Source organism: Cupressus sempervirens, chromosome 4 (genome assembly GCF_028749045.1).
Source record: "Cupressus sempervirens isolate cs-2001-9-10 chromosome 4, ASM2874904v1, whole genome shotgun sequence".
In the NCBI taxonomy this organism is placed as follows: Eukaryota; Viridiplantae; Streptophyta; class Pinopsida; order Cupressales; family Cupressaceae; genus Cupressus; species Cupressus sempervirens.
The window spans coordinates 3,212,561-3,236,808 of record NC_143121.1 but is presented as its reverse complement, the minus strand read 5'-3'; positions in this window follow the sequence as shown (position 1 = coordinate 3,236,808).

The window sequence follows — 24,248 nt, the reverse complement described above, 5'->3', positions numbered from 1 at the left end:
TTGCCTCCCCACTCAGAATAATCTAGAAGGGGGTGATTGACTGATCATTTGAAAGGGCTTCACTATGTAACATCCCTACAACTATCTCCTCCCCCATATCAAGCTTAAAGCTCTCTTCTAGATCAAACTTACCCCAACCTGGTTCTTCAATTCTTCCTTCTAACTAGGTAGCTCCAACTCTACTTTTTGGACTAGAATGCATGTAGAGGGCTAGCTCCAATATTGGTGTTTTTCTGGAGTATGATCCATATAGTATTAGGGATGATACAATAGGCATTAAACCTACAGAATGAACCATACCCACCTCATTTTGGTGTATTGCACCACCCACTCTGCACTGTGAGATGAATAGATTAGTTGCCCCCCTACTATACAAACCTCTAGCTCAACTCGACACTTCACCTTCATGGTAGTGCAATCTCAGGGATGGTAGGCTTCTTTGATTAATTAGTAGTAGTGGTCACTTGTTGAGGCACATTCATTAACTCTATAGCACTATATATTTCTCCATCATCTACTAGATCAATGGTACAGTACCTTGGAGTTAAAGTGAAATCAAGACTAATAATTAGGTCCCGCAACTAACTTGGTTGGGTAGGTGGATTTCTCTATTCCCTTGCATGTAGAATAAGTGAGTTCCTCTCCAATATACATATATATATATATATATATATATATATATATATATATATATATATATATATATATATATATATATATATATATATATATATATATATATAGTCGAGCTGAAAACTACATTCCTCTAAGCAACTCACAAGGGATAGGCCTATAAAATAGTAGGGATATTCCTTGATTGAAGCAACCAACTAGCAATTAGAATGACTATTGACTAACGGATTGGGGTGCATGGATGATGGGTCACCATCATACGAACCACCATCCATCTATTTTCATTTAGAACCTTGGTTAATTCTTAGCTACAAAATGATTGGCCCTACTATTCTCCCTATTATGAAATTATTTCCCTATCCTATACCCTACAATTTTCTGGGGTAGGGGCCCTTAAAATAGATTATTACTCCCTACTATTCTAAAGGGTGACTCACTGACCCACCCTACTATTCCAAACAGCAATGAAAAATAGAATGATTCTCATTTTGCCACTCTTTGTAGGTCTGTACGGTTTGCTTGCTCCTACTCACGATTAATAGCTTACTCTTTTTGGTCATACTTCTAGTTCACCTACTATTCTATGGCCCCCTGCATATAAAACTATTTTTAGCTAAGAACTATTTTCTATCTTGCTCCCAAGTAGGTTCTTCGATCATATCCACTTTTTACTAATGCCATCCCACTCCTATGAGTAATGCTTAGTCACCCCCTCGGTCTCAATCTTGCCAACAAGTTGGTGGTTTAATAGATAGTGGCTCTAGGTCAATGGGATATGAATCATGATCTCATAAATCTAGCTCTTTATCCCTATCATGAACATTCAAAATTATAGAATAGTAGGTTGCCCGCCTAAAGAAGCTAAAAGCAAACCCAGGTGAATAGCTCGGTCTCGATGGTGAAAGGAATTTCATAGAAATTATAGGGTGGGTTATAACCTAGTGGTTCTAGTCCAAAGCAGAAATAAGAATAATTAGTCGAACAAACTGCAACTATATCCACCCAACCCTTATAGTGCTTTGGCTCAGAAATTTCTATCGGATGCACATTCCTCCATAGAATAGTAGGGGTCCTCATAAAATTATAGGGGCCCATAAAATTTTAGGTAGGGGCCTTAGAATTGTAGCGGCCACCCCCCTTTACCCCCCCTTTCTATAGTTGTAGGGCTAATGTCCCTATATAGTAAAAGGCCTCAATTGCTTTTGATGGGGGGGGGGAGGGGGAGTAGGGGGCTTCATTGATGTGCAAGTGAAATGTCCTTCTAGTCCAAAGAAGAAATAAGAATAATCAGTCGAACCAACTGCAACTATATCCACCCAACCCTTCTAGTGCTTTGGCTCAAAAATTTCTATCGGATGCACATTCCTCCATAGAATAGTAGGGGTCCTCATAAAATTATAGGGGCCCATAAAATTTTAGGTATGGGGCTTAGAATTTTAGGGGCCACCCCCCTTTACCCCCCCTTTCTATAGTTGTAGGGCTAATGTCCCTATATAGTAAAGGGCCTCAATTGCTTTTGATGGGGGTGGGGGGGGGGGAGGGGGGAGTAGGGGGCTTCATTGATGTGCAAGTGAAATGTCACTTTACTGGTTTTGTATGATATTTCCAACCTCTAATCAGATATTTAAGATCAAACAACCAATATCACAAAGATCCACCAAATTTCTCAGGAAACCTCAAATGGGGTATGCCAGAAATAGTGCCAAAAGCTTGATAGCTTCACCTATTATTAATAAATCTAAAAGTGGACATTTTTACAGAAATTTGAGCAGCATAAAAACTTATAAAATGTAATTTCTATATCTATATAACATGCACACAATAGCTTCCAAACGGAGGACAAAAACAATGCTCATCGGGCTCCCGAAAATAGCACAAAATAGCCCAAAATCACCACAAAAACTTAATAATCTATCACAAAAGTATAATCATATCCAAATAAATATATTAAGCTCTATTTTAATATTTTAAAGTCTGATATACAACAGCAACCCAAACTGATAGGAAATACTCAATTGGAAACACCAAACTCTTACAAAATATACACCCGAAAAGTCACAAATCTGCACTGTTTAGCACAAAGGTAAACTCTGCATGAGCATGCACATGGGATGGCTTCAAACTCCCATCCTTAGCCTTCCTAGAAACCTGCAAAATCCCATTCTTGGGTCTCCCTAGAAACCTGCAAACTCCCGTTCTTGGGTCTCCTTCTCCACAGGTTTGGCAGGCTCTGAAGAATAACAAAGAAATGAGCAAAAATCAAGTTTTGGAATGAGCCCAAAATGCCTCCAAACCCCTTAAAAGAGGGCATAACCCTAACTCACATCCAAGAGGGGTTAATGAAAACTATTTTAATAATAATTTTTATTTATTAGTCCATTCGCTTCCAAAGATTATCCCCCTTTGTTGAAACTTCACCTTTTTGGGCCTGCCTGCCTTAGCAAAGATTATTATTTTTAATTATTTGAAAAGGGGACATGAAAAGTCCTCCCCTCCCAAATATTGCTTGTCCTCAAGCAATGGCTGAACAATAAACCAATCAATCCACCTGGATCCCAAATGTAGTCATGAACTATACTACTGCCAATTAACATAGGCTCCTGCAATATCCTCTGCAATATGACCAAGAGGAATCCATAATCAAACTAATAATTACAGCTCAACCAAACTCCAAAATCACCACTACCATAGTCAGAAACCCATGAGAGACAAACTCTTAGAACATGAAAACCTAAGTAAAGTGGACAAATCAAACTACCAACACAGTAAATACCATCAACGCATCCCATTGGCCTATACAGAATGTACAATCCAACTCTACAACAATGGTGAACGATCTCGAATGAAACTGTACCAAGTATGGAGAATCCACACATTGTACAACTTCTGCAGTCAACACAACTCTGTGAATCACCAGCCACTATCTCATAACCATAACTCCCATGCACTACTGATGGTGAAAAGACATTACAAGATAAAGAGTAAGAAATGGACCCCAAACCAAATTTTCCATGAACAAGTGATATAGCCCACTATGACTGACTACCAACTAAGCTAGGAGATGTCATAGCCAAAGGAGTAGAATCAATAACAACAACTGCTGAAGCATCACTCCCAAACTACTGCCCTAAATCATGTATTATCAATCTGTCAACTGTAGAACCTATCACCATGTCATGCCCATCACAACTCTCATCCCGAGGTGTCAAAATGTCCCATAACTCATGACAAGCACTAGGAACCAAAGTACATCTTTGTATCATCATCTCATCAGCATGGTCATCAAAGGTAAATTGATGAGCGTACCTCATAGTGTAATGCTGATAGAATGTGCCAATCTCAGTTAGTGGCTCAGACTATTATCCAGATGAAACTAACTACAATTGATCATTAACCATGTTGGAACTAACTACTACCTCCAAAGATATCACCAAGGGAGTAGTATTACTAGCAGGAACCATGCCAACTGCCGACTCACCAACATCACACATGATCTTTGATACATCTCTAGTCTCCATGCCATTAGTACTAGAGGCCACCACCATGTCAGTCATACAACAATCTGCTACAACAACCAACTCAACTGAACCTGACTCTAGTGGGAATGAACCTGATATGCCAATGTTAGTATCAAGGATGGGTGCATCCCCATCTCCATTGTCTCTAACAATCTCGGCCATGGACATCCTCAGATCACCAAACACCATAGCTTGTGACTGTATAGAATCAGGTAAAGACTGTAGTCTCTCTAACTCCATGGTCACCTTAGCCAAATGAAACTGTGACTCCTTGAAAGCCAACTGTGTACTCTCAAGAATCTTAGAAGTCACCTCAAGCTGCTTAGTAAGCTCACTCACCTCATCTTCCTTGGCCAACAATGCATCATATGTTGTACTGCCCCACTCCATAAGATAATCTTTGTCAGCTACCAACTACATATAATTCTATCTCAAAATCTGAATAGCCTCCCATAAAGAGTGGATCTCTGTCAAGGAAAGATAACTGCCTTCCTGCTCATCACTAGTAGGAGAACCCCATCCATAAACTGCTAACAACTAACAAGAAGCATCAAAATGCTGGCAAGTGATAGCAATGTCTCAGTCACTAACTCTCAATAGATTAGACAAATGATGGCACTGGCTTGACTGTCTCTTACAAACCTCCTCTGATGGACTCTCTAAAGGAGTATCCTCAAAGTCACTAGTCTCTAAAGTATTACAATCCATATCCTGTGAATCAAATCTAAAGCTCATATCAACATACAGAGTATCAAAAACATTAGTACTGCTGTCCAACTCCTTTGTACCCAAGGAAACTAAGTCTTCAAAACTACCCACTACATCCTTCTGGATGTCATCAATGCCAATATGATCCTGGGACTCATCTGTACACACTGCCAAATATGAAAGATCATCAACACATTCCAGCAAGTATGGTCGACTGGATATATGAACAAAGCCCAACACCAGTGTATAAAAACTAATACCAACATCAAACAAGCTGCTAGCACAAGAAAAGACAATACCGTGCAATTTGCTAATCAAATCCATGATAGCACCCAGACGAACACTGCTACCAAAAAGTGTTAAAGATCTCCAGTCAACTGAATCCCAAATGCCAATATAACAATCTCGAGTCCATAAATGTAAACTAGAATCAGCTGGTAACTCAAGAAAAATCCTCACTTGAGTAATATGACCAATACCAACTAACTCCACATACCTGTCATGATGAGATAATGAAGTCACAATACTATCTTTGTTCACTTTCAGCTAGCTGGACAAATCGTGTGAAGTACTACCAGCCTCAACCTCATGTGACAAAGCATCTAACTGTGCCTGGTACTCTTTCTCAGCAAAGTCATGAATGCTCAATGTCTACTCATCTATACCAGGTATCTCACCATCATGCACAACAACATCCTCATAATCATCATTTGAACCCACTATGTTGTAGTCACTACCTGTTGTAACTATACCATCCTGAATACCTGTGACATCATCCTTTGATGAGCTGTATACAATTGTCTCAATTTGAGTATCAAGTTGACCATTACTATCAATTTGCATAATATCCTTTCTCACTACCTCCTATGGTGGAGTAGAATCTGAGACCTCAGTTTGGCTATAAGCTAGTTTCTCAAACTCCTCATGCAAGTTCTTGGTAATTGTGTCATCTGCCCTGTGAGAAAATTTTCCATATAGAAATCTAGTCAACTTATCCACCTTAGCTTGGTCAGACAACATGTCATTCATTATACGGTGGTGCTCAACCAACTCTTCAAACATGTCATGATTTATTTTCCTAAGTTTATCTCGAATGTCTAAATAACCATCCTTTCTACTATTCTGACTCTGGATATCAATTGTCCAAGATCGTGTCCTTTGAGACTCTGTACTATACCTGTCCATTTTGACATGCAGTTGATTAGAAGCAACATGAAACCACCAAATTCACCAAGAACTAACATGAAAATGATTAGAAGTAGCATACAACCATAGATTTTGACATGCAACTGAGTAGAAGCAACATGCAACCATAAATTATGACATGCAAGATCTGGGTAGTTGTCAAAACTGACATGCAAGATCTGGGTAGTTGTCAAAACTGACATGCAAACTTCTACAAACCCTCAGGCTAGCAAGATCATGGCTCTGATACCACTAAAATGTCCTTTTACTATTTTTTTATGATATTTCCAACCTCTAATCAAATCTTTAAGATCAAACAACCAATATCACAAAGATCCACCAAATTTCTCAAGAAACCCCAAATCGGGTATGCCAGATATAGTGCCAAAAGCTTCACAGCTTCACCTATTATTAATAAATCTGAAAGTGGAATTTTTTACATAATTTGAGCAGCATAAAAACCTATAAAATGAAATTTCTAGATCTGTATAACATGCACACAATAGCTCCCAAACAGAGGATAAAAACAATGCTCATCGGGCTCCCGAAAGTAGCACAAAATAGCCTAGAATCATCACAAAAACTTAATAATCTATCATAGAAGTATAATCATATCCAAATACATATATTCAGCTCTATTTTAATATTTTAAATTCTGATATAAAGCAGCAACCCAAACTTATATGAAATACTCAACTGAAAACACCAAACTCTTACAAAATATACCCCCGAAAACTCACAAATCTGCACTGTTCAGCATAAAGGCAAACTTTGTATGAGCATGCACATGGAATGGCTTCAAACTCCCATCCTTAGCCTTCCTAGAAACCTACAAACTCCCATTCTTGGGTCTCCCTAGAAACCTGCAAATTCCCGTTCTTGGGTCTCCTTCTCCACAGGTTTGGCAGCCTCTGAAGAATAACAAAGAAATGAGCAAAAATCAAGTTCTGGAATGAGCCCAAAATGCCTCCAAACCCCTTAAAAGAGGGCATAACCCTAACTCACGTCCAAGAGGGGCTAATCAAACATATTTTAATAATGAGCCCAAAATGCCTCCAAACCCCTTAAAAGAGGGCATAACCCTAACTCACATCCAAGAGGGGTTAATGAAACATATTTTAATAATAATTTTCAGTTATTAGTCCATTCGCTTCCAAAGATTATCCCCCTTTACTAAAACTTCACCTTTTTGGGCCTGCCTGCCTTAGCAAAGATTATTATTTTTAATTATTTGAAAAGGGGACATGATAGCAAGGGGCCGAGAACTACCTTTCCCAACTTAGGGGAACTTGGCCCCAGTGGGGCCCTTGGCATGCATGCACCACCCTATATAGGCCCTTGATTATAATAGTAGGGGCTCTTATAACCCCCACCCTTTATTGAATATGATTCTGGCCCCCTCCTTCCTTTTTGTTTGTGCATTCGACCCGATATCCAACTCTAGAGCCAGAGGGAGGTTCTACTACTTATTGCTCCCACCCCTACTACTGCGTCGACCCTTTAGAATAGTAGGGATGGGGATACTTCATCTTAGCCCTGTGCATGGAGCCAGACATGAGGGAAGGCTTTATGGATGGAAAGTGATGGGCTGCCCCTTTGCCATAGTAGGGCCCTTAAGAATAGGAGGGCCCACCATGCTCCCTAGTTTCCCACCCCCTGGCCATTGAATAAATTCCCTATTGTTTTTTTAGGTTCAATCTAGGCTGCAATGATAAGATAGGCTAAAAATTTATGGGCTATGGGGCCCTACTATTCTATGGATCTAAATCCTAGGGCCCTTTGCCATAGTAGGGCTATTGGCCCTACTATTATAAGGACCACTAGATTTTATATGAAACATGCTTCCCCACTCACCCCCCCCCCCCTACTATTCTATAAGCTTCCTTACTCCCCCAATCGAAAGAGTTGGCTGGGGGTTCCAATCAAGCCCTAAAATAGTTTATGGTGCAGACTGGGGTCGGGTATAATTATGAATTGCTTGCCCCACCACCCCCCCTCGTTTCCCCCCCATATATAAATCATGTAGAGGTAGATTAATAGTGGGAGTTCCCCTACCCCCTACCCCCTGCATACCCCCTACTATTAAAGGGGATGTAGTTGTAGGGGGTTGGGACAAAACAATAGATAATTGAAGGCCCTTTGGAATAGTAGGGCGATAGAATAATAAAAAAGAGGGGCCATATTTTATTGCTATAGGCCCCTGCAATGGTGAAGATAATAGTAACTGGCAACTGCCAGATTCTATACGTAACATGCCTCCCACTCTGGGTGAGTGACATGCTTTGGAAACCCATTCCTAGATTTCCTGCCAATAATCTATTTAGGGGGCCATAAAATTATAAGGTAGGGCTTTTTTTTAATCTAGAGAATTCATTTTTTTGGTTCACATGTGGCAAAGTCTCTTAAGGGACCTCACTTGAATGAAATGAAGGTGTTCCTATTTGGGTGACTATCCTAAAATTGAGTTTGTCAAGGTTGATATTAGAATGAATGCCTTTAGAATAGTAGGCCCTACTATTTGAAAGGATCTATTTAGGGAGAATAGTAGGGCACTACCCAACTTGATTCCCCTATATAATGTTGGGAAACATGGGATTCAACCTTGTCCATAGAATTGTAGGGGCCCTTTAATGAAAGGAATGATGACTAACACAACACAACGCGAGGAGAACCCCACCCTATGGAAGAGTGAACCCCATAGCCCTAAGAATAATAAGGCACTAATGACAGTTGAATCAAGGATCGGTCAACTACTTCCAACTAAGGGAAGTTACCATTGAGTGGCATGCTTTGGAAACCCATTCCTAGATTTCTTGCCAATAATCTATTTAGGGGGCCATAAAATTATAGGGTAGGGCTTTGTTTTAATCCAGAGAATACATTTTTCTGGTTCACATTTGCCAAAGTCTCTTAAGGGACCTCACCTGAATGAAATGAAGGTGTGCCTATTTGGGTGACTATCCTAGAATTGAGTTTGCCAAGGTTGCTACTAGAATCAATGCCTTTAGAATAGTAGGCCCTACTATTTGAAAGGATCTATTTAGGTAGAATAGTAGGGCACTGCCCAACTCGATTCACCTATATAATGTGGGGTAACATGGGATTCAACCTTGCCCATAGAATTGGAGGGGCCCTTTAATGAAATAAATGATGACTAACACAACACAATGTGAGGAGAACCCCACCCTATGAAAGAGTGAACCCTGTAGCCCTAAGAATAATAGGGCACTAACAATAGTTGAATCAAGGATCGATTAGCTGCTTCCAACTAAGGGAAGGATTGAACAATGAAGGTTACAGTTACCCAACAATGTGCTAAAGGTTTCCCATAGAATTGTAGGGCAACACACCCACCATGATGAATGGAGAAAAAATGGGGCACTTCACTAGTAATCTCTACAATCCCTTTAGAATAGTATGGGGATCCCTTACTATATAAAGGACAAGATCGTCCCTTTTGGGAATTTAGTTTGGTTGGTTTGGCAGTGATCATTTTTTGACAAAAATGGGTGCCCTTTTGGCCCTATAATGTTCTAGGACCTATGGGTCGAAGAATATGTTGAGGGGCCAATCATATGTAGTGCACTACATTGAAACTAGTCAAGATGCCCTATTCTTCTATAGGACCCAACCCAAGAAAAAAGGAAGGTTAGTTATAACAAGAGGGGACCCTACTATTCTATGGCCCTACAATTCTATGGGCAATGAACAATCAAACCCAACCAACTAAGGTTTCCATGTACTTGAGAAATGAAAGTGAGAAAAGCAAGGATCAATTGTTATAACAATAGGGGGAATTGCCATCTAATCAATATTCAGAGTTGTACGTAGGGTTCATTCATTCCTATGGCCCACATTTTAATGGTTGTGCCCTAACATTTTATAGGCTCCTACTATTCTAAAGGGAAATGGTGGAATTGAGTATGCAATTCTAGGTGGCCCTACCCTACCCATACTATTATAAGGGTAAGGTTAAGGGCCCTACCATTCTATAGGTGATTCCCTATACAATGGTGGGGTCCTATCAAATTATAGGGCCCTATTATTTGGATTTCTTTCTCTTAGCAATGTTCATTAAGATTAGTGAAAATAGAAGGGTTGGGAAAGTAAAGAGTAAAAGGGACTAGAACATTTCATTTTATGGTCTACTCATGAAGGGAAGGATCATTGATATTCATGAGCCTTTTAGATTGATTATTCCCTACTATTCTATTGGAATAATTTGATGCACATAAATTTGAGGGGATTTTCCCCATGTTATGTATAGAATTTGCTACTATTATAAGGTATTCCCTGCCTAGCCTACATCAACTCGAATAATATAATAGTAGGGCTCCCACCCTCGCATGTTACCCCACATTATATAGGGAATTAAACCTACTACTCTATTATTGAGGGAGGGTAGGCCCATGCAAATCTATCCCTATCTAGCCTTCCCATCTAGATCTAGCCCCTGCCCTACCATTCTATAGGCCCTAGCTAAACTTTTATGGGCTATGGCCCCATGGGGAATAGTAGGGAGCATTGCTAAACAAGATTCCCTATATAATGTCAGGTAACATGTCCAAGGGTGGCTCTATCACGCCCACCCAACCAACCTACCCACCCTTTAGAATAGTAGGGTGAATAGCTAGCCATAGAATAGTAGGAGAATAATCTGAAAGGGGGTCATACTCTAGCATGATGATTAATTTAGGGGTGGGTAGATAATATAGTACATGGAAGTAGGGTGATAAGTGTTGGATTAGATGCAAAGGTGGTTACGAGCATATGAAAAAGCTCTTATCAAATGCGAGGGCCCCAATAGTATTGTTGTGTCTACCCAGTTGGATCCAATGGGTTATTGGGATAGCTAGATTTGGCTCCTACCTCCTCTCTACTTCTATGTTTCCAGCTTCCTTTGCTCACACCTTGCCAATGAATAGTGGGGGCTCTCGCTTAGTGTGGTATTGCAGAGCCCCTACTATTCATTGGCTTCCAGTTATTGGTGAACTGGTGCTGCTAGTTCATTCCATGATGTATAGGTGAATATGAAAAGAATAGTCTATGAATTACATACAATTCTTTTGGGGTCAAAAATTAGCCTAACAATTCTAATGGCAACCTGCTTATCCAAGATCAAGAACTAATGCCCTAGAATTTTATAGATGTACCTATAGATAGTAGGTCTGGATCAAGAGGTAACGCCCTAGAATTCTATGGCTACTGGTGAATGAAATGATAGATACTTGGTTGACTGGTCCATGAAATGACAGATAGGTTGTTGAAAAAAAGTATGCAATGGATAGGCAATTGAATAGGAGTATCAGGCAAGGAGTGGGTGTTTCTCATCGGGTGCATTCTCACTACTTTCTTAGTGCCTACAAAATGGTAGGACAATTGAGAGGCCACGCTGAAGGTACTAAAGGAGCAAGGGAGTAGTGCAAGCGAGATTATGCTTGCTCGATAATCAGTCACTATGAAACACTGGATTCAATAACCTCTACTTTACCTTATGCCCAATGCATCTAGGCTCACTTCCAAATAAATAGATCAGAATCCCAATTCTTTTCTATCAGTTACCCCTATTTGAACACAATAAGGAAAAGGTGAAAGAATTTCCACCAAGATTTGAAATGAGCATGATTGTAGGTGACCAAGATTTGAAATGAGCATGATTGCTAGGTTCAAGCATTCTCAAGTTTTGGGCCCCTTCAAATATCGTTTAGGTGGTTGGAAAGATCAAAGCGATAGATGCCCATATCGATACTAGTGATGGGTGTTTCTTTTATGTATGCTAAAGACTGGCCATGACTCTCCTCAAACCCTTCCTTGAAAGTTAGGGCCCCTACTATTTAGAAAGATGAATTGGAGGGAGGAACCTTCTATAGTCCTAGTTCGGTCCCCATAGAATAGTAGGCATAGTCATATGAATGAGACAAATGATTGACTAAAGGGCTAGGTTCCTTAGGGGAATTGATATGGGTCAAATAATATGAAAAGGGGCCAATCATATGAACTAGACTTTTGATCGACTAAAGGGGTGGGTTAGAAGGGAGATATGCTTTGGTCAAATAATATGAAAAGGGGCCAGTCTTATGAACCAAACTGGGGGAATTATTTGGGTAAGGGGCCCTTACGCAATTAATTGTGTGTGTTCTGGTATCTAGAAAAGGAAGGTCTAGTAGGTGCTGATAAGGTAGAGAAGGTAAGGGTAGGTGGGAGGGTGTCCATAATATTATAAGAGCATTATCAATTCTATACGTAACATGGGTGGCCCCCTACTATCTATAGGCAACTTGTACATTCACCTATCAAAAACTATGGGGGGGGGGGGGGGGGGGCAGATTCTTGTAGTGGCTGCTTGCCCATAGTATTGTAGGGGGATCAGATCTCTGCATTAATTTTTCCCTGATCTCTTACTGGACCTCACTATTTTAAGGGTTGTAGTCTACCCGCTTGCCCACATCTTCACTTCATTCAGATGTTTAATGATTTTAGAGAAATGGCTATGTGGTTGGTGTGGTAACTTGTTTCATATAGTCTTCCAATTCTAAAGTAATATACGAAGGGCACCCCTAAAGGCCCTAGGCATGTTACATCTAGAATATAGATGTGGCCCTACAATTCAACTAAGCTTTAGGATAGAACCTGATTGAGAGGTTTCTAGAGTTTCCTTTCCCCACATCCACATCCATCCCATCCCCATATAATAGTAGGGCCAGATTCTATATGTAACACACCTTAGGGTGGGCCCCTACGATAATATACCTCCCAGGGGGGAGCTGCCCCTACTATTCTATGGTAGGAGGAGGAATTCCCCATTATTTTTATAGGTAGTCGAGATTGATTCAAGCAAGAGGTATATTAGCTTAGCCCTACCCCTACCCCTACTATTATAAGGAACGGGGCCATGGCATGCATTAGAGTCACCACATATGGTTGGTTTAGTGACCCAACTCAATTCCCCTACCTAATAAACCATCTCCCCTATATTCTAAAAGAAAGGAGGTATGTTCAAAGATTATGGGATAACCATTAATCATTTTTCTGGGTAATATGACTAGCCCCTCAACATATTATTTGACCCATATGCCTAGTTTACATGATTTGGCAGGCCACATCCATGGATATGGCCTTAGAATAGTAGGGGCCATCACCTAAATTGAATTTAGGATTCTAGGAATGGTAGGGGGGTTAGGGGGTTGGAATTGAATATGACTAGATGGTGGCAGAGTGTCTCGATGTTGAGGTGAACATAGAGATGGCTCTGAGATAGGTGTGAGATGCATTGAGTTGTTGTTGGATGACCTACAAATGATAGTGTGATGGGCCCCAACACCATAGAATTTGAGGGGAGATTAGTTTTGGCCCTAGCAACATATTATTCAACCTTTCTCTTCCCACCCAATACACCATCATTCTATTGTGGGCATGTTATCCCACATTATATAGGGAATCTAATCGACTATGGTATAGTCCCTGATTCATAGCTATAGCTATAGCCATTTTTCTTCTCCATAGCTAGTCCATAGAAGAGTAGGCCCCCCCCCCTTGCCCTACAATTCTATAAGGGGTAGACCCTACAATTCTATAGGGGGGTGGAAAGTAAGCAGGTGCCCAGGAGGCTAAAGTAGTCCCTTTCTACTTCTTCCTAAGTTTTTTTCCAAATGCATTGACCCACTAGCCTATAGATAGTAGGGGCCCCCACCTTGCCATGGGCATGTTACATCTAGAATTTGGATAGTTTACCCTCCTAACTATAGCCTAGTCAAGTCCTTCATTAGAAAAGAACTCTTTTGGAAAATGGTCAAGTAGAAGACCTCCATCTATTTTATATGGCATAACCACCTATCCCATCCATATCATGTGGAAGGCCCAGTCATCCCATATTGTGGTTACTACCCATTTTCTTCTATCTAGGCTGATGTTGATTTCCCCCATAGAAGTTTAGACACTCAGATTGATTCCTTGATGAAGCCTATATCCAAGGTCCCTTTTTATCTATATATGGCAAGGGAGGTGAAAGGACCCATTAGCTCTCTCATATCTTGCGCTTGCTTTGAAGGCATATGGAGCAGTGGGGGTCAGCTATGGGGAATGGGCAGTCTACCATCCCAAGTTCATTTTCTAATATGGCCTACTCATGGGAAGACCTCTTCTAGTATGATGCCTGCTCCAACACAATTAAATGATCTAATTCAAATGCTTCATCCTCATGCTACAATTCTTCAAATGAATAGCTGGATGGTTGGTTACCAAGGAAACACATCAGGATGAGACCACCCCTAGAAACACAATGCAGCTATATACCCATCCATTCATTCATTCTGCTAATGCTAATGAATAATGAATAATGCCATAAAATTATAGGACCCTTTCCATCAAGCACATGGGACAATTCCCCTACTATTCTAAGGAAGGCATTGTTGAACAGAAGGGCTGACTTGCTCGCCATATGTAGACAGCGGGGATTGGTAGAGCTCAGTGGAAGGAATGGGTGAGTCATCAATAGAGAGGTGGTTTCCCATTATGACATGATCATGGGCCTCTAGTTTGAAAGGGTAGGGCCCTACAGGAAAGTGGGAGGTAGCCCATAAAATTATAAGTATGGTGGGAGGGCAGGAAAAAAAGAGCCTCTCCATGGGGGCCCCTACAATGGCAATAGGCCCTATATTTGAGTGTGTGGGAGGAGACAGGGAAACCGGTGGTGTGGGATGAGGGAAAGAAGTTCCTACAACATTGGCCTAACTTGGGCTTACTCAAATAGATAGAAGGTTAGGAACCACCCCACCCAACTATAGCCATTGGCTAGTGCATGCCCTAAAGGAAAGTTGCTCTACTCGAGAATCAAGGAAAGTTGACTTCTCTACTTGCCTATTATTTTATTGTGGGGAATGATTAGATGGAACTTTCCTACTTGTCCTTTATCTTCCTCCATGTGGGGCCCTATATCCTCCACCTTTGGTAGCACTATCTAGAATTCCAGGTTGCACTATCTAGAATTCCTCCTAGGGGGTTCAGGGTGGATGGGCCTACACTCCTTATTGAGGAATCAAAAAACCATCTAGCCATAGCCCACTATTATTCTAAGGGCCCCATTATTTTTATAGGCTTATTAGATTGGGGGGATTGACGGGTAAGGGGAGGGGCCTAGGCCATCATACTGTACCCTTGTCGTCCCATCCTTCATTTATATCTAGCCATAGGGTTCATTGAGATGATGTCATGCATTTGAGAAATTAAATACATATATAGATAGGGCCATTGGATCTAACTACTTTAGCTCAGTTTGAGGCTATCTTTGTTGGGGTCAAGTTATCCCTTCACCTTTGGTTGGGATCCTACTGATTGTTGAAGCACAACTGGTCGTACAATTCTATGCCTACAATTATAGAGGGTTAATGTGTGATCGCTCATCTATGTAATATACCCCTACAAGAAACTCTACACCAAAATGGTGGTTGAGCATGTAGAATGTGCCCACCCTATTAAATAATAGAATAATAGGAAAACCTTAAAATATAGGGGGAATAATAGGGCAATAATAGAATAATAGGCCCTTTCAAATATAGCCCCCCCCTACTATTTTATGGTTCTATGGTCCTACTATCTATAAGGGCCCCTACTATCTATAAGGGATTTCTTGGTTCAATCAGTAGGTACCTACCCTACAAGGTAATTATTCAAGCTAAAAGGAAGGAAGTTTATTAGTCCCTACCCCCAACTACTATAAAGGGTGGGCAACCAAAAGGAAGCTAAAGAAATGCGTAAGGCGCACTCAGCTTGAACTGCCTATAAAAAGTAGGGGCTGATGGGTGAACACCCCTTATCCTCACCCCCAGCTCCTACTAAACTCAACCCCATCTGGAGCTTGGGAATAGCCAATCTTACTAGCTCCATCAACTAATCTAGCTCCATCCCCTCTAATTTTATGGGCGAGACTCTAGGAACCTCCAAAAACCCATAGAATAGTAGGGGCTCACTCAAACCACAAAGAGTGAACTGGAAACAAATAGAAAGTTTAGAGAAAGTAGTTGCTTGTCCACCCTATTATCAGATTATTCAATTATTAGAGAAGGGCCCTGAGAATAGTAGGGTAGTTGGCCCTCCCAAATTCAATAGTTAACTCATTACTAAATAAGAGAATAGTAGGGTGTCAAGGATGGATGGTCTAGCTTAGGTTACCCAGCTCCTTCATAGAGGAGAAGGAAGATCTTACACTAATCTAGCTTCAGAATTCCCCCTCCTTCCATAGCCCTAGGGGTTCAACCAGCTTCTCTATGGGCCATCCTTCACTCCAACAATAGAATAGTTAGGACGATTGTTAGATAGAGGGGTCGTCGGCCTAGGAAGAGTGTTGGCAAATAGATTGTTCTTTCCAATGTAACTTTTACATGCCCAAACCTATGAGAAACAATTTGATACCAACAGTTGGATATCTATCATGAGATTGATAGATTTCCTCTCAATTGAAAGGTACAACTCCCTTATAATTGATATTCAATGAATTTGTTCCTAAACTAATTGGGTATGTTCTTAACTCGAGAAAGGAGGAGGAAAACCAAGCCAGCCCTAGATAGAACTAACTCAAGCATATTTTAACTCCTAAATCTAGCCAATGCCAAGAATCCACAACTCCTATGACTTCTTGATATCAGTAATGCAATATGGATACAGATTACGTGAATGCAATGAAGAAATGAAGATTTAGTATTCAGATTTATGTAATAGGAATACATGCAAATACTCTGATCTACAACACATTCATTATTTGACACAAGATGCAAGATAATGTCCAAAACTGAACACAACAATGCTCTTATTGAATATATTCAGAAAATAATACCCAAATTCTCTAATTTGAAGCAAAACTCTTCTTTGTTTTGAACACAACAAATACAATGCTCTAATTTTTATTTTCCTGCAACTCTGGCCAAATCTATTACAGAAATCAATGCATGAAATGAAATGCATAAAAAATAAACTACTGTCTCCTTTCTACTCTAGCAATACCTACTCTTGTAGAAAAGAAGAACCCTCCTCAATGGAAAAGGTTTTACAATAAATACATTCTCCAATAACCATTTGATTTCTTCCAGTGACTTTTCAGTTCTGTAACTGATCTTGTCTCTTCGACTTCTCATATTTTTCCTTTTGAAAATTGATATGCTTATTAACTTTTAAAGTTAATAATGATAGATATTAACATATTTAAATTATATTTTAACAATTGACATTTAAATATGTTAAATCAATATCAAAATCTTTCCTTCATTGAGTGGACAACAAAATAAATAGTTTTGTCAAGTAAACATGAGCCATTTTTCTTGGGGTATATCTTTTTATTCCACCATTTGATTGAGCTGATTTCTGGATATGTTCTTCCAAACTTAGTTATCTTCACCTTTACCAAAGCGATCGGAAAAAAAAAAAAAGTGTCAAAAGATATGAATTTTTGAATTCTGCTCTATATGATTGCTACAAAATCAGAATTAATAAAATAAAATTTCCAGCCATTGTTCTTTCAATGCTCTATAATCCATCTCTTCAATCTAAAACAATGTTATCTTCAATGCTTACAATGTTAATTCTCTACTAAAATTTGGGAGAAATTCTCTAAAATGCTTATAGTAGAAATCTGACTTTAGTCTTCTCCCTTTGGTGGAAAATTGAACTATGATTGCGAAAGTTGCAATGGAAAATGAATTTTCCATTTTACATTTAATACCACATTAATGTTCAAATCCTCAAATAATAAATCATTATGAGATTATCATTCCTTGTTTAATCAATTAAAACTCTTTTCCATCTCTCTATCATGGATTTGATGCTTGGTGCAAATTCCATTTTTGAGTGTGAAAAGCGCACCCAATCTTCAATTTTTCATTTCCATGTAGTGGGCACAATTTTGATGTATATTGATTCACAAATTATTTTTCTAGAGTGATCTTGATGCTAGACCCCATATACCTTCATTGTGGATTGAGATTTTCCTTTTTTGTCTTCATGTGGAAAATTGGACTTTGCCTACGAAAGTCGTAGTGAAAAATGACTTTTCCGCTATGCATTTGTCCTTTTACTAGAAAATGAAATATTTTCTTCTCCAATGGAAAATTAGAAAATGACTATGAAAGGAAAATTAGAAAATGATAATGGTGAAAAATGAAACATTTGCTTCTCCAAAGGAAAATTAGAAAATGACTGCAAAAGTCAAAGTGGAAAATGAGTTTTCCACTACACTTCATTTTTCCTTTGGTAGAAAATCCCAAGTTGACTACTCCATTGCGAAAAATTAGAAAAGTTCTTCTCCAATGGAAAATCTGAAAATGACTATGAAAGGCGCAGCGAAAAATGAGTTTTCCAGTACACTTCATTTTTCTTTGGTGGAAAATCCCAAGTTGACTTCTCCATTGCGAAAAATTAGAAAATGACTTCTCCAATGGAAAATCTAAAAATCACTACGAAAGGCACAACGAAAAATGAGTTTTCCACTACACTTCATTTTTCCTTTGGTGGAAAATTCCAAGTTGACTACTCCATTGCGGAAAATTAGAAAATGACTTCTCCAATGGAAAATTTGAAAATGACTGTGAAAGGCACAACAAAAAATGAGTTTTCCACTACACTTCATTTTTCCTTCAATGGAAAATCCCAAGTTGACTACTCCATTGCAAAAAATTAGAAAAGTGCTTCTCCATGGTGGAAAAGTGAACTTTGACTTCTATTTGCTTCCATATTTGTATATTTGGACCCAGAAATAATTCAATCCTTCATAGAAACTTTGTTAAGCATACTAGGAACAATTTTTTGGAAATTCTTTATGGGAGACAACTTTAAAAGGTTTTTTTTTAAATGGTGTACTGAAAGTGGATGTATAGCTAGCTCTGAATGGGGATTATGCGCTGCAAAGTGCATAAAGAATCTAGATCTCTAGCAAAAGACAAGTGCCTATCCATTGGGTTACATAGTCTAAGCACAAAGAAGACCATCAAAGAATTGCTTGCCGGGAGGGTGGAGGGGAGTAAGGAAAAACCAAACCTGAGAAAGCAGGAAACACTAAGCTACGCACACCAAAATTGCAGAAACAAAAGCTTATTTACAAAAATAGGTGAGGAGACCTCACCAAAAGAAGAGCATGTAGGAAGAAACTCACACATGGCCATTAACTGGAAGGGAGAAGTATGAACCTTTTTGGAAAAGAAAATTATGCTCCAGCAAGTTAAACCAAAAATATTTCCCCTTGGTAACTTCATCATAATGAAAACTAAATCCAGAGGTACGCTGAAAATACATGGCCCAAAAATCTCTTCCAAACAACCATCCTTCATCATATATTTCTGATTCATCTGTGCCTTCCTGCACATTACTTCTTGCACCATTAATCATTTTTTGTGAGGAAGAAAGGTATAAAGATTTTGAATCTGGTACAGGAACACGCTCACCTTCATCTCTTTCTACAACATCATTTTTAATAGAGATTCCAACATCTGAAACAATATTGAAAAATTCAGGATACTCAAATGGTTCTGAAAATGATGTTCCATCATATGTACATTTATCACAGTCAATTTGAATAGAACTTTTAGATTTCAAATCTAGGCTGAAATAAAATGATTTTTCATCACACATAGGGTCAATCTGGACTGAAGTACCTTCATCCTTTCTAGTAGCTATCAAGTCTGAAAACTCCCTATCTAAATTCAAAACTTCAATACTTGAATCGGTTGTAGAAGAAGACTTACATTTGGCAGGCACCAAGACTCGATTAGCTTCTATTTCATGGAAAATAAAAATATAATTTGGTTCTTTGTCCTCCCCATGATGTTGTAACACTTTTTCAATCAAAGAGAATCTCTGCTCAAACTTTGTTCTTGCAACCATTTCTTCAATCATATTTTCAGATTTGGTAAAATATTATCAACACATGCTCTAGCTTTTTTGTCAACACAAATTTCTTCAATAAAACTTAGAGTTGTATTATCTTTGAAATAAAATGATTCCAACATAGAATCATCATCAACTTGTGTACGTTTAAAATCACCTTTACAAATATCTTCTTCAAACTTAAAAGTTTCATATTCCACTTGCTTACAAAACAAAGGATGATTTTCAAAAGAAACCTTATGTAAAAGATGATCATCATTTTCATCAAATCTAAAACTTGTAACCTCAAGAACAAAAGAAACCATAGAAAAATCCTCATTTTCTATTTCACTTACCATTTCCTAGCCACTATCAAGAGTGTCTTTGCCAATTGAAATTTGTTCCTTTGGAAGCTGGGGTATCTCTTGCTCTCCAAGAACTGAATAGTTAACTGACATTGGTTCTTAATTTACTAGTTTTTCTTCAGGCACATTTGCTGAAACAAAACTCCCCTTTCTGAGGTCTTGGACATTAAAGTACCACTGGTATACACACCTTAACAACAGAGTAGATTGATGATCTTTAGAGAGACCTAATCTCTTCTTTTTAGCTTCAGCACCGCTTTGTTTAAACGCAGTCCAAATAAATTGTAAATTGAAATCACTTTCAACTTCTATCTCTTTGAATGTGGGTTTACTTTGAGTTTTGTTTGTTGGTTGCACCTCTTGTTCACTTAGGAACAAAAAATTATAGGAGATGTGATGGTGCGGAACTTCTACAATCTCATCACTATCTACCTTCAATTCTTTTCTTAGCTGCAATACCCTTTCTCTACAATGGTGCAATAACTTTGATTTTACTTCTAGCTCCTTTAATTTTTGATACCTAGCACAAACACTTCTCCATAAAAGGATTGGTGCATGATCTTCTTCAATGCTCAAATTCATTTTTCTCCCATGAATAATGCTTTCTCTAAAAGCATCAAACAAATCACACAATACTGGATCATGTGTTTGATGAAGTTCAATCAAAGAAGGATCTGGCCTTCTTCCTTTCACAACTTTAATAGGCATGGTCTTTTAATAATAGAGTCACCAATCTCTTGCAAGTAGAGATAATAATAAAAATTGAGGAAGTAAAACTTTAGCACTAATCTTCTTTTCTTCTTTGCCAGTTGAGTTGCCAAAAATCTGTTGGTAAACAGATTGTTCTTTCCAATGTAACTCTTACATGTCCGAACCTATGAGAATCAATTTGATACCAATAGTTGGATAATCTATCATTAGATTGATAGATTTCTTCTGAATTGAAAGGTACAACTCCCTTATCAATGATATTCAATGAATTTTTTTGTTCCTAAACTAATTGGGTATGTTCTTAACCCGAGAATGGAAGAGGAAAACCAAGCCAACCCTAGACAGAACTAACTCAGGCAGATTTTAACTCCTAAATCTAGCCAATGCCAAGAATCCACAACTCCTATTACTTCTTGATATCGGTAATGCAATATTGATGCAGATTATGTGAATGCAATGAAGAAATAAAGATTTAATATTCAGATTTATGCAATAGGAATATGTGCAAATACTTTGATGTACAACACATTCATTATTTGACACAAGATGCAAGCTAATGTCCCAAACTGAACACAACAATCCTCTAATTGAATATATTCAAAAAATAATACCCAAATTCTCTGATTTGAAGAAAAACTCTTCTTTGTTTTGAACACAACAAATACAAAGCTCTAATTTTTATTTTCCTGCAACTCTAGCCAAATCTATTACAGAAATCAATGCATGAAATGAAATGCATAAAAAATAAAATACTATCTTCCCTCTACTCTAGAAATACCTACTCTTCTAGAAAAGAATAACCCTCCTCAATGGAAAAGGTTTTACAATAAATACATTCTCAAGGAGCCCTTTGGTTTCTTCCAGTGACTTTTTAGTTCTGTAACTGATATTGTCTTGTCGACTTCTCATATTTTTCCTTTTGAAAACTGATATGCTTATTAACTTTTAAAGTTACTAATGATAGACATTAACATATTTAAGTTATATTTTAACAATTGACATTTAAATATGTTAAATCAATATCAAAATCTTTCCTTCATTGAGTGGACAGCAAAATAAATAGTTTTGCCAGGTAAAAATGAGCCATTTTTCGTGGGCCATATCTTTTTATTCCATCGTTGGATCGAGCTCATTTCTGGATATGTTCTTTCAAACTTAGTTATCTTCATCCTAACTAGAGAGATAAAAAAAAAATCAATGAGTCAAAAGATATGAATTTTTGAATTTTGCTCTATATGACTACTACAAAATCAGAATTAATAAAATAAAATTTCTAGCTATTGTTCTTTCAATGCTCTATAATCCATGTCTTCAATCTACAACAATGTTATCTTCAATGCTTACAATGTTAATTCTCTGCTAAAATTTGGGAGAAATTCTCTAGAATTCTTATAGCGGAAATTTGACTTTTGTCTTCCCCCTTTGGTGGAAAATTGAACTTTGACTGCGAAAATCATAGTGGAAAATGAATTTTCCATTTTACATTTAATACCACATTGATGTTCAAATCCTCAAACAATAAATCATTATGAGATTATCATTCCTTGTTTAATCAATTAAAACTCTTTTCCATCTCCCTATCATGGATTTGATGCTTGGTGGAAATTCCATTTTTGAGTGCAAAAAGTGCACCCAATCTTCAATTTTCCATTTCCATGTAGTGGGCACAATTTTGATGTAGATTGATTCACAAATTATTTTTCTAGAGTGATCTTTATGCTAGACCCCATATACCTTCATTGTGGATTGAGATTTTTCTTTTCTCTCTTCATGTGGAAAATTGGACTTTGCCTACGAAAGTTGTAGTGAAAAATGAATTTTTCGCTATACATTTTTTCTTTTGCTGGAAAATTAGAAAATGACTACGAAAGGTGATGTAGAAAATGAGTTTTCCATTCCACATTTTTCTTTTGGTGGAAAATGAAACATTTTCTTCTCCAATGGAAAATTAGAAAATGACTGCAAAATTCACAGTGGAAAATGAGTTTTCCACTACACTTCATTTTTCCTTTGGTGGAAAATTCCAAGTTGACTACTCCATTGTGGAAAATTAGAAAAGTGCTTCTCTAATGGAAAATTTGAAAATGACTACGAAAGGCACAGCAAAAAATGAGTTTTCCACTACACTTCATTTTCCTTTGGTGGAAAATCCCAAGTTGACTTGTCCATTGTGGAAAATTAAAAAATGACTTCTCCAATGGAAAATCTAAAAATGACTGCAAAAGGCAGAGCAGAAAATGAGTTTTCCACTACACTTAATTTTTCCTTTGGTGGAAAATTCCAAGTTGACAACTCCATTGTGGAAAATTAGAAAATGACTTCTCTAATGGAAAATTTGAAAATGATTGTGAAAGGTGCAGTGGAAAATGAGTTTTCCACTATACTTCATTTTTCCTTTGGTGGAAAATCCCAAGTTGACTACTCCATTGCGAAAAATTAGAAAAGTGCCTCTCCATGGTGGAAAAATGAACTTTGACTTCTATTTGCTTCCACGTTTGTATATTTGGACCTAGAAATAATTCAATCCTTCATAGGAACTTTGTTAAGCATACTGGGAACAATTTTTGGGAAATTCTTTATGGGAGGCAACTTTAAAAGTTTTTAAAAAAATGGTGTACTGAAAGTGCACCTACAAAGAGAAAGGTAGTGAACTTCCTATTTCATTGATAGCAGGTCAGTGCCCCTATTATTATATTATTCCCCTACTATTCTTAGGGGAACTTTATTTCTACGAATCCACCATAGGCCCAAATATTATAGATAGTTCAGCCCCTACTATTCTATGGCTCCCTGCTCGATATCCCTAGGCTATAACTTCCTGATCAAATGTCAGGCTATAACACTTTATTAGTAAACTGGGGCACTACCAACTTTCTTTAATTTTTATCCTCCCATTACTTGCCTTACCCCTACTCGAGTGATAGAAAAAGGGAACCCACGATGATGAAGGATGACCCACTACCTACCATCCAGATTAGTGAATAGTTACCTAAAATGCCCTACTATTCTAAAGCTTCCCCCTACAGGGCCCAATCCTACTATCTATAGGAAATATTGCAATAATTTGTTTAGGAGGGCCATAGAATTTTAGGGTAGGGCCTCCAGATAGCAGGGCTAATAAATAAATCCTTCCTCCTACACTCTCACCCATGGTGCATCTCAAATTAGTTTAATATAGATGGCTCCTTGCTAGATAACTATAGGACAGGTGTTAACTTCTTTCTAGTCAGGAGCCAGTGATGGCGAGTTTTTCCCTACCATTCTATAGGGAGCCCTACTATTC